This window comes from Bubalus kerabau, chromosome 15, assembly GCF_029407905.1.
Source record: "Bubalus kerabau isolate K-KA32 ecotype Philippines breed swamp buffalo chromosome 15, PCC_UOA_SB_1v2, whole genome shotgun sequence".
NCBI classification, from domain to species: domain Eukaryota; kingdom Metazoa; phylum Chordata; class Mammalia; order Artiodactyla; family Bovidae; genus Bubalus; species Bubalus kerabau.
In genome coordinates, this window is record NC_073638.1 from 72,594,251 (window position 1) to 72,606,268 (window position 12,018).

The 12,018-nt window shown below is 40.1% G+C and overlaps 1 long non-coding RNA gene across 1 annotated transcript in view; it reads right to left on the reverse strand.

Annotated features, from left to right (window-relative positions):
• LOC129629333 (uncharacterized) overlaps positions 1-10,030 on the reverse strand; it is a 36,054-nt gene extending 26,024 nt beyond the window's left edge. The window contains exon 1 of the long non-coding RNA XR_008703171.1: positions 9,297-10,030. This is a non-coding gene — a long non-coding RNA (uncharacterized LOC129629333). The remainder of the gene's footprint in view (positions 1-9,296) is intronic.
• Between the last annotated feature and the right edge of the window lie 1,988 nt (positions 10,031-12,018).

Genomic DNA, 12,018 nt, shown 5'->3' on the forward strand with positions numbered 1-12,018 from the left:
ACTTAAGGCCATCTTTTCCTCTCCCTCTTCCTTATTCTGATGTCAGAGAAGTAAACGGAGTAATGAAGGTCAAGTCATGGATGGCAGAAAGAACAAATGGGATGTATATAGCTGTTCCCCACTAAGTCCTGGACAAGAACCATAAATCTAATCTATACCCGGAGGAATATAGGAGCTTTAGGCAACATATGAAGAGAAAAGTTTTAAATGGACCAGACTGTCAGTTGTGATCATTAAAATGAGTCTGTTTTAATACCTGGAAGTGTTTGCAACATTGTAATATTGGTACGAGATGGTACAAAAAGTTCACTGTCCAGCAGGAAAGGGGATCTGACGGCAGTTAGTGTGAGTTCCCAGAGAAGGCAATGGCACCCAACTCCAGTGTTCTTGCCTGGAGAATCCCAGGGATGGGGGAGCCTGGTGAGCTGCCGTCTATGGGGTCTCACAGAGTCAGACATGACTGAAGCGACTTAGCAGCAGTGGGAGTTTCGCATGTTTTCCTTTACAAAAATCCAAAAAGTCATGAGAGCATACAAAAGATAGTTTCAGGGGTCAAAAATCAGTGCTTTTCACTAAAATGTAGAAAGAGAGAAGTTATAATGCCTTTATCTTTAGAAGACCGCTAAAAATAGTGATTGGAATTACTGAGTGTATACTATCTATGCTCGGTACAGTTGAGATATAATACGTGGTTTCAACTCTTGAGGTAGAAATAATAGGTTTGCATAAAATGAGAGAGGAACAATGTTTCTACGTATTCCTTTAGTATAGTTCTCTGCTATATCGGCACATGCGTGTGTGCTAAAGTCGCTTCAGTTGGTCCGACTCTATGCGACCCTATGGACTATAGCCCAGCCCACAAGGCTCCTCTGTCCAGGGGGATTCTCCAGGTAAGAATACTAGAGTGGGTTGCCATGCCCTCTTCCAGGGAATCTTCCAGATCCAGGGATTGAACCCACATCCCTTATGTTTCCTGCATTGGCAAGGGTGCTCTTTACCCCTGGTGCCACCTGTGAAGCCCCTTGACACATAGTTCTGTCATATTAGCTGTTAGGCAAATGAATATTGAAATGCTGATGTTCAGGACAATTATTTTTGGATACATCTTAAAGGAGATTCAATAGTATCTCTGTAAAAAACATCACTCTCACTTTTACCTCTATGACAAGATGCTGTCTTGAATTAGAGAAAAAAAAAAGGACTGGGAAAGTTACAGCCAGCTTGTCAAGCATTCCCAGAGATCCTCAGGGAAATGCGACATTCCTATAAACACCATCCATCACGCATTTCTCATGGAAGACAGCTGGGAAGTGCTGAGCATGTAACCACCTCCTTGCTCCACCACGTAACAGACCACGGCTCGCTCGCTCTTTCTGCAGCACAAGGCAGTTGGAAATAGCAACAGAGAGAAGGGATTGTTGCAGGCTCCCTACAGAAGGCATTTTCCCTAGTGGCTTTTCAAACAAGATTGGGAGTAATTTCTAAGAGTCAGCCACACAATAATGCTGCATAACAAATCACCATAAAACCTGAGTGGCTCACGATGAGCACTTAATTCTCTCCCTCAAAAAGATTGTGCATTGCCTCATTGCTCGAGATGCCTTTGCTTCAGGCTGCAGGGGAGTTGGTGCTGAATGATACTCTATTATCTACCACAGATAGTACAGTGGTTTGGTAAGTAAAAGAAAGCCTGCTCTCTGGTATGAAACTTGAGGGAAAACACCTTAGAATAACTTGACAAAGAAGAATTAAATGAATCGGGAACTGAATAAGTAAACTGAGGGTTTTTTTATGTTGTTCATTTGTAGAGTTGAGATAAATTATTATTATTTAAAATGATTAGTAGCTTCTACTGTACCAAGAGAATAAGACAGCAGCAGTCTATGAAATATTAAGCATTTAGTGTCTCATTCAATTATTGATTTCCCATTAAATATTATTCACATATTTAGATCAATGCATACTGACTAGAGGCCATATAGTTTAGAGAATGGTTATTTATGCTAGATGTGAATGTTATGATTATTATATAAATATTAGATAACATCATTACATTCTTAATGGTGGTCATCAAGATGAAAAAACAAAACAAAACTGAACACTGGAATAAAAAGTAAACCACAATTTAAATTTGGGTTGGACACTTTCTATAAACGTAACCTGGAGAAAGATACTTAAATACACTGACTCTTACTCTCATCTACAGGGACTGGTTAAGAATTTGCCTGAGGGAAAGAAAAGAAATAATAGTTTTTTCTTCCTCATCCACAATTTAGATTAAAAGATTAACTATATTTGGAGAACATAATGCTAAGTAAAATTAGCCAGTCTCAAAAAGACAAATACTGTATGATTGCACATATGAACGTCACTCAGTCGTGTCTGACTCTTTGTGACCCCATAGACTGCAGCCCATGGAATTCTCTAGGCCAGGATACTTCAGTGGGTAGCCTTTCCCTTCTCCAGGGGATTGCACTTATCAGTTCAGTCAGTTCAGTTGTTCAGTCATGGCTGACTCTTTGCGACCCCATGAATTGCAGCACGCCAGGCCTCACTGTCCATCACCAACTCCCTGAGTTCACTCAAACTCAAGTCCATCCAGTCGGTGATGCCATCCAGCCATCTCATTCTCTGTCTTCCCCTTTTCCTCCTGCCCCCAATCCCTCCCAGCATCAGGCTTTTCCAATGAGCCAACTCTTTGCATGAAGTGGCCAAAGTACTAGAGTTTCAGCTTTAGCATCAGTCCTTCCAAAGAACACCCAGGGCTGATCTTCTTCAGAATGGACTGGTTGGATCTCCGTGCAGTCCAAGGGACTCTCAAGAGTCTTCTCCAACATCACAGTTCAAAAACATCAATTCTTCAGCACTCAGCCTTCTTCACAGTCCAACTCTCACATCCATACATGACTATTGGAAAAACCGTAGCCTTGACTAGACAGACCTTTGTTGGCAAAGTAATGTCTCTGCTTTTGAATATGCTATCTAGGTCAGTCATAACTTTCCTTCCAAGGAGTAAGCGTCTTTTAATTTCATGGCTGCAGTCACCATCTGCAGTGATTTAGGAGACATCTAAAAGGGTCATTCTCATAGAAGTCAAGACTAAAATGGTGGATGCCAAGGACCAGGGAGAGGGGGATATAGGCAGATGATTTTCAGTGAATATAAAGTTTCAGTTATGCAAATTAAGTAAGTTCTAGAGCTCTGCTGTACAACACTGTAGTTAACAAAACAGCATGCACACTTAGAATTTTGCTAGAAGGATAGATCTTATGTTAAATGTAGTTATCACAGCAAAAAAAAAAAGGAGGGAGCGCAAGAAAACTTTGGAGGTGATGGGTATATTTAATAGCTTGACTATACTGAGAAGTATCACGGGCATATGTCCAAACTCATCACATTGTCCATATTTAACATATGTAGTTTTTTGCATATAGATTATACTCTAATAACCCTGGGATTTCTTTGGAAGGAATGATGCTAAAGCTGAAACTCCAGTACTTTGGCCACCTCATGCGAAGAGTTGACTCATTGGAAAAGACTCTGATGCTGGGAGGGATTGGGGGCAGGAGGAGAAGGGGATGACAGAGGATGAGATGGCTGGATAGCATCCCTCACTCGATGGACTTGAGTGAACTCTCAGTGAACTCCGGGAGTTGGTGATGGACAGGGAGGCATGGCGTGCTGCGATTCATGGGGTCGCAAAGAGTTGGACACAACTGAGTGACTGATCTGATCTGAAACCTGTTTTAAGAAATGAAAGAATATAAAATTTTGAAGGTGAAGACAAAAATATTGCTTTACTATTGATAAAGCTGAGTGGAGGATGTCACTTTAATAAGAAGCAATAATTCACCTGTTCACCTCCAATGAGACAGACTTACCTCCTTGTGATGTCAAACCATTTTAAATTTCTCCTAATAACAACTACTGTACCTCTAGTGAGTCTCCTGGCATCACCAGTAGGCAATGGTTTGTCCCTGCCTGCCAATGAAAAGCTCAGAAATGTTTCAGAACAGCACATTAACTCCAAGGTACTGCTGTAGACTAGGCTGAAAATTAATACTTGAGATTCCACTTCTCATTTCAGAATATCCACAGGTAAGCTGTCTAATATATTGTGCTAGACGTTAGATAATGATTTTAAGTGACAGTATAAGCTCCAGTAACACAATGCCTGCAAAACAAAAATTCCCCCAATTTAACATAACCTCCCTCCCTCATCAGCTTTCTGTGCTAAGTCGTTCAGTCATGTTCAACTCTCTGTGACCACATGGACTGTACCCCACCAGGCTCCTCTGTCCATGAGAATTCTCCAGGCAAGAATACTGGAGTGGCTTGCCATTCCCTTCGCCAGAGAATCTTCCCAACCCAGGGATCAAACCCAGGTCTCCCACAATTCAGGTGGATTCTTTACCGTCTGAACCATCAGGGAAACCCTATCATATTTCTAGTGGAGATTAAAACAAAAACAAAACAAAACAAAATCACAAGTATATGGTAAGATCCAAATAAATTAAATCTCACGTCTTATGGTGGTGAGTTAGTTGCTAAGTTGTGTATGACTCTTGCAACCCCATGAACTATAGACTGCCAGGCTCCTCTGTCCTTCCCAATTTCCATTTTGCCCAGTCAGGTAGGATGCTGACTCAAATTTCTAGATAGAAAGATGTCCCCCACTTTTTTTTTAATTGTGATAGATGCAAGTCCTTTAAAACTGTCAAACTCTTGATTCCTTTTGCATACCTTACTTTTTAAAAACTTTTTCTTTTGAAAGAATTGTGGATTTACAAGAAGGCTGTAAAAATGGCACAAAGAAATGCTATGGTAAGGTTGTCAGAAAACACACTGGCCATACAATTAAATTTGAATTTCATGTAAATAATTATTTTAATATAAATATGCTCCAAATATTGACAATAAAAGATATTCAGATATGTTAGAATTTTAAAAACAGCAATTTTAAATATAAATCTATCCCATGCGCTAGTTGGATAAATCTCTAACAAAAATACCCCTTAGTTATCTGAAATTCAAATCTAACCAGGTGTTCTGTTTGCAAAATCTGGCAATGCTACCTGTATACCCTTCACTCAGATTCTCCAAATGTTAACATTTTATCACACTTCTTTTCTGATTCCCTCTTTCTCAAGGGAAAAAAAAGTTTAAGTTGAAAATATAATATGATGTCTCTATACTTGTATAAATAGAATATCCTCTTACATAACCATGGTATAATTTTTCCAATCAGGATATTTATGGTGATTCAAAGTGTTATCTAATCTAGGACCTTATTCAGACTTCACCAATTAAATATCCTTTTTCCCGGATGGCATCCAGCAGCAGGCACTTGCTTTCCCTGTCTTGTGTCTTTCATCTCCTTCAGCCTAATAGAGTTTCTTTTTGTCCTTCATGTTGTTTTGACTTTAATGTGTTTTTTTCTTTCAATGTTTTTTCTTGTCTTTCATAACCTTGGTAGTTTTGAAGATTACAAGCCAGTGATTTTGCAGACTCTCCCTCAATTTGGGTTTGTCTGACATTTCCCCATGATTAGATTCAGATTATACATTTTTGGCAGAAATCCTGCAAAAGTGAGGTCAAATGTGTCTAGGTGCCTCATATCAGGGTGCTTACTTAAAAGTACAAAATGATAAAAGCAAACACTAGTTTATCACAGCACAGTCTATCCTTATCATATTTAGAAACATAACCTGGTACCTGTCCCCTGGTACAGCTCTTCAAACAAAATGATATATTATTTGTATAATTCAGACCCAACTTTTGCTCGAAACCCAGAAAAGATTCCTTTCAATCTGAGGCAAGTTGGGCAGATGAAGTAAACTTTGATTTCTCTCTAGGATGATAATCAAGCTGTGTCATCCATCCCCAATTTGTGAGTTTAAACTTAATTTTCAGAGACTTCTATTCAAGAGATCCATGGTGTTTCTACATGTGGTCTAGGTCAAGTCAAGGTCTAGATCATAGTCAAGATGATGGTCTTCCCAGATTCACATACGGTTGTGAGAGCTGGACTGTGCAGAAGGCAGAATGCTAAAGAATTGATCGCTTTTGAACTGTGGTGCTGGAGAAGACTCCTAAGAGTCCCTTGTATAGCAAGATCAAAACAGTCAATCTTAAAGGAAGTCAACACTGAAACTCCAGGATTTTGGTCATCTGATGCAAACAGCTGACTCTTTGGAAAAGTCTCTGATGTTGGGAAAGATTGAGGGCATAAGGAGAAGAGGATGTCAGAGGATGAGATGGCTAGATGGCATCACCAATGCAATGGATATGAACTTGGCAAACTTCAGGAGATGGTGAGGGACAGAGGGGCCTGGTGTGCTGCAGTCTATGGGGTCTCAAAGAGTTGGACACACCTGGGTGACTGAACAACAGCAATAACACATGTGGTCTATAAGGGAAAAACCACACACAAAACTGCATTCTACTTTTATACTTGGTCCATTGTCTCCTTACACATTTTAAAGACTTCTAATGGTGGCATTCACAACTTGATCTTCTTAGAGTTTCCTGTCTTTTTTAATCTAGGACACCCAAAACCCTTAGATATCCCTTTCACCTGCTAGCCTTAAGTTTCTGATACATGAGTGCTGAATAGGAGGATCGTGGCTTATAATTTTTAAGCAGGTGATTCTAGTCTGATGCTAAAGTAACTATTGCAGCTATTTCCTGCCACAGCATCACCTGAGATTATAAAATCTCCATCACAGGAAAAGTTTCCACTTCATTCTTAATTTATATTTTGCCAAAGGATCACCCTCAACAGATTCTGTTAATGCTTCTGATATTAAACTCCTAGGGGTATCACCAGAATCAATATCTTTGCCATGTTTTCTTTATTGACACCTCACCCTTCCCTGACTTCTAAAATTTATAGACTTGAATAACTTATGTTACTTCAATGGCTGCTAAAATATTTTCAACAATTTAGTTCATGGTAGTAGAATATAGATATGTTTCTAATACTCTCTTCTGTTAATCCTCTGTCACTTTGGGGAAACTTTTGTTGAGATTCTCACATATTATCCTGTCCCTTTCCTTCTTTCCTGGTTGGAGCTGGAGAAATTGCTGGATAGGAGGACTTCTGTTCTCTCTGAGTTTTATATTGCCTTCTGGCCCCTGTTTTAAAGTCATTTTTATTTTGGGGAGCTTCAGTTCAGTTGCTCAGTCGTGTCCGACTCTTTGTGACCCCATGAATTGCAGCACGCCAGGCCTCCCTGTCCATCACCAACTCCTGCAGTTCACTCAAGCTTATTTTACTGTATTTTGTACTGTTTCATCCTCTCTTTTGAAGAGATGGGATAACGATCATCTGAGGTCTCCTAAAAGGATTCATGTTTAAGCAAATATCATCCACACTCACCTTTCTGAGGTGGAGAAACTCAGACAGGAATTTACTTTTCCCTGTGGAAGAACCCAAACCTCAGCTTGCTTTATTCTCGTCTGGCCTGGCTCCCCTGCCATGTTTTATTTTTGAAGTTAATTTGTGTTGGCATATAGTTGCTTTACAATGTTGTACATTGTAAAGAACAGCAAAGTAATCAGTTGTATGTATACACATCTATCCTCCCCTTTTCGGATTTCTTTCACATTTAGGTAACCACTGCCGCTAAGCTGCTAAGTCACTTCAGTTGTGTCCGACTCTGTGCGACCCTATAGACGGCAGCCCACCAGGCTCCCCCGTCCCTGGGATTCTCCAGGCAAGAACACTGGAGTGGGTTGCCATTTCCTTCTCCAATGCATGAAAGAGAAAAGTGAAAGTGAAGTCACTCAGTCGTGTCCGACTCTTCGTGACTCCATGGACTGCAGCCCACCAGGCTCCTCCGTCCATGGGATTTTCCAGGAAAGAGTACTGGAGTGGGGTGCCATCGCCTTCTCCACGGAGGACTATATTTTATTCTTCTTCCTTTCCATGGAGTCCCAACTCCATAAATTACTTCAACTTGTTCCCTCAGGGCACAGAGAGTATCTTTATCTTTTTCTTTGGTAGCTATGTCAATGTGGTGGTCATCTCCCAGAGCTTAAGATCATCCACAAGAAACGTTTTCAGCTGTTTTTTCGCCTCTATCTACAACTTGAAGAGGGACCTCTGAATGGTTTCTCTAGGACTCTTGGGAGTCTTGGGGGGATAACACTTCAGTCTCTCATTGACATAATCATTTTTTGTGCTAGACTAATTTAAATCCTAGATATCCTTCCCATCTAATAACAATTAAAGTGCCTGCCCTTTTCCAAGTCCCTCTGTTAAAAGCAGTTCTACCTGGGTACAACTCTTTTCCCTTTTGAATGTATCTAGCCTGATTTCCAGTATCTAATTTCCTGTATATATCTAATCTACTTGTCAATCTTTCTCAATGAAATTTGTCTCTTTCAGCTTAATCATGTCATGTGTCTTTATTTTTCTTTATTACCTCTTTGCTCTGATTCTTGTACTTAGAGTAAAAAAAAAATTTTTTTCTAAGTAATACAGTTCCTCCTGAGCAAAATTGGTTCTTTGTGAGAGTGTTCCAGCTACAGACTTTTCTGACCTTCGTTATTGACTTCTTAATCATTGGGGTTGAAATAAAAATATAGGAAGTTGCTTTTCTAGGTTATAAAAAAAAATGTGTAGCCTGTGTATAATAAGGGCACTCATTCCTTTTTATAAAAATTTTCCCCTTCCATTAAATAAAAGCACAGTCATGGACTTCAATATTTTCAGTAGTATTCAAAGACCATGTAATTAAACTATCTGGAGCCAACTTGGACCATTTGGTAAGGGTTTAAACGTTTAGCCGTGACAAAGCCCATGAGGCAAAGAGCCTTGCCCCAGTCTAGTTCTTCCTGTTGGCTCTAAACGCTGCTCAAAATAACACAGAAAGGAACAGAGCTTGGACGTTGGATCTAGTTTTGTCTACTAGGCCTGGCAGGCGCCACACACTTGGTTTTGTGGAAGCCAGCTGTCTTTGGAGTGTCATGTCCCACATTGCAGACACAGCTGAACCACCAAATAAAAGCAGTCAGATACTGCTTTTCGAGATCCCCATAGCAAGACTCCAACCCAGGAGGCTAGATACTAAAATTCTACTAGTTTGAAATAATTCTTGACTAGTAATAAAAGCCTTGCTCTTCATCCCAACATCGAGCTTTGTTTGCTCAGGTAAAATGTGTTTCTCAAGTCAGCCAGCATTACCTGCAACAGCTGAGCCTTGAACGCCCAAGGAAGGCCCAAGAAGCCTGGCTTCCTATTAAATATTCTCTCTGCATCCAAGAAGCTAGACACAAGGAACAGCTCTTACCTGTCAAAGTGGGCGGTCGTGGGTCTTCATGCCCAAATCCCAAGTCTGAAGTCATCATTTTCAGTTATATCAGCAGCCTTAAATCTGTGCCAACTTGCTCCCGAAATGCCAGCGTTTCAAAACTGCAGGCTAAAGTCCAAGATTTTGGTAGGTTCAGGGAACCAAGAAACAGTGCTCTCTTTTTCTCCTCCTGCATTAGAATCGACTAAGAGCTAAGCACTCCAGTTAGAGTGATACAAAAATGCTAACCCTGCTAGCTTAATTCTGGACAAAGCTGAATGGACATGCACTTAGCTCTGTGGTCACAAGAGGCTTTTGAAAGTTCACCCCTGGATTGCTGAGCCCAACCTACCAAGTTCTGAGCAGAGAAGGAAGCCTCAGGCCTTCTCAAAGAGCATATATACTCATTTGTTTTCAAGACAAACACCTCCGAACACCTGCTGACCCAGATGAAAAAGCCAGAGGAGGTGAAACCAAGCTTGTTCCGTTCTCGCTCTTAAATATACCAATTAGATAGGTCACCTGTCTTCCTTTGGGGAAGAACTGGGGAGCTAGAGGGAGTAAGAAAAGCCATAAATATTCTAATAATTTTCTCTCCCAGAGCATGAGGTAGAAAAATCTCTTCCATGTATGGAAATGTAGATCTTGGAAAATATACATTTTTGCCTCCAACAGACATTTCACGATGATTGTTAACAGTGAAATAGAGGAAAATCTTAGCAGGGAATGATTTTTCCTTACTCTTCACGTTTCCATGGGGAAGGCCTTCCAATAGGGCACCTCCACTGATTCTTTTCTTATTTTCCCCACCTGAGAATCGTTCTTCTGATATAAGATTCAGCTGTGCTTGAAGAGTCTTTCCTCTCTCTCTCTCTCCTCTGAATATTCACAGTCCTATTCCATTCCTCCATGGAAGGGCCTGCAGTTTGGAGTAAGTTGTGCTATATTTGCAGGTATACGTGGTTGCATCTGAATCACATTCTCCAACACCTTCAAAAGTCATAAAGCTGATGTTTTCATCTCCATCTGCCAATACCCTTCGTTTGCCTCTCAACTGCTTCTGAATGTAAGTGAAAAGAAGGGGTATTGTTTATCAGGTTTCCTTAGCCCCAATAAGAATGTAGAGAAAATATGTAATAGTGCCTAGCATGAGACAAGCAGTTAATAAATCTAAGTTTTCTTCCCTTTGAAGCTTGCATACGATTTAAAGACTATTCAATTGGATAAAATTCAAACTATTCTCCACTCCTTCTATTATATTTTACTTCATTGGGCTAAAATAACACATCAATTATCTTCCGGCAAAATCCTTGAATGTTCTTTTTCATTTCTCTCTATTCATCTACATACTCTGGGCCCAAGTGATGATCAGCTTTTTGTCAACTCTCACCACTCTAAACAGGCCTTGCTGAAAAAGAAGGTTAGGAATAATCAGGCAGTACGGTGCAGTTAATATCTGTGAGCCCAAAGACAGCTAATGGGACCACAGAAGCTCTGAGGGGAGTGGTTCTTTGTTGTAAAATGGGTCAGATTTGTTTTCCATTATGAGTCTGCATTGTGCAAGTCGGCGCTATTGTATTTCTCTATTCTGTTCAGAAAGCTCCTCTCATTCCTGCTGTGATGAAACAGGAATGTCTGTTTTCCCTGAAAACAGCCCGGCTTCTCAGCCTAGAGATGGAACACAATGCACATCCCAATTGCGGGTGTCCCAATTTGCAGCTTCCATCCTTCTCTGGACAATCCCCAGGGCCATTCTTGAATAACCACCTTCACATGTAAGAAGAGTTATTGTATGGCAAATCTACTTCTGAAGAGGGCTGAACAAGAGGAAATAGCTTGAAATTATACCAACTCTATGCAAGTTGAACATTAGTAAGAACTCTCAAATAATAAAGCTCCTGTTGAACGTGGGTAAAGGTTACAACAGTATAAGATTATCCAGGTCATCCTTAGGAATACATTGACAGAAAGTCACGATGTAGAAAGCTGTAGGCCTGAGCCGGGTAACTAGCTGGCCCAGGTGCCACTGTTTCCCAGTTCCCTCATCACGACAGACTTCACTAATTGATCTTCGAACTCACATTGAGCCCAGATATGGCCATAGAATTACTCTCTATATTGTGTTTCAATGGGCTATTATCGATAGATCAAAGGAGGCACACGAGATAAAAATGTTGCCATTACTATTTTAGGCATGCAAAGAGGTCTCTGAAGTCTTGGATATCAATACTGGCTTTCAGGATTTCATTTTCAAACATGCTTTCCTTTGACATAGCAAAGTGCGTTCGTGAAAATCCATTGTCCTTTTAGTATATTATATTCTAAGGAAACTGGACTAATAATAATGAAGTTTCTGAAGATGCTGAGCCCAAAGATCTCTAGCCTAATCCTGCCACATATTATATGCCAGATGGAGTGAAAACAAAACAAAACAAAACAGCATGGATACTTAAAGAAAGATACTCTCAGGAGATGGAAAAATCACTATATAATGCATGAAAATATTCTTATGTGCTGTTCTTTTAAGTATTTAGTAAAAAAGTGCTGCAACCATTTTTTTTAATTTAAATTTATTAACTTCAATTGAAGGCTAATTACTTTACAATATTGTATTGGTTTTGCCATACATCAACATGAATCCACCACGGGTGTACACGTGTTCCCCATCCTAAACCACCCCCCACCTCCTGCAACCATTTTAAAAGGAGATGTTAGATAAAAA